We start from the raw sequence: 503 nt of genomic DNA, 5'->3' as shown, positions 1-503 counted from the left end.
TTGTTTTTAGCTGTTAAATTTTGGGATAATTTGTTATGCAGCAATGGATAACTAATACATTAGCCCAATTTTTTTTCCTCCACATCCTCTTTGACTTGTGTCCTCAAAAGATAGGCAGGCGGAGTGCCCTCTTTGAGCTCCTCCGATTCTTGCTTTCCAGGGAAAGAAAAAGTCAGGATTCCTGGTTGATAAACATTCCAATTTCTAGTCATTTTCCCAGCAAAGTGAAAAACAACTCTGGTTTAGATTCACATTTGGGTGTAAGTAGATGAGGACAGAATAAATTTTAATGACTTGGAAAGCGTGAACTCCCTATCTTTATTTGTATGGATTATTTTCCATGGAGATATATATATATACACATGAATGAATTGTATATATGTGTATATATGTATATATATGAATGAATTGCTGTAATTATATGTATATAAATATATGTATTTAAATGAATTGCTATAATTATATAATTCCTATAAGGACAACATCAAGATGCTGGATGTTTC

This window comes from Pteropus alecto, unplaced genomic scaffold (genome assembly GCF_000325575.1).
Source record: "Pteropus alecto unplaced genomic scaffold, ASM32557v1 scaffold185, whole genome shotgun sequence".
In the NCBI taxonomy this organism is placed as follows: Eukaryota; Metazoa; Chordata; class Mammalia; order Chiroptera; family Pteropodidae; genus Pteropus; species Pteropus alecto.
This window is presented reverse-complemented; position numbering follows the sequence as displayed.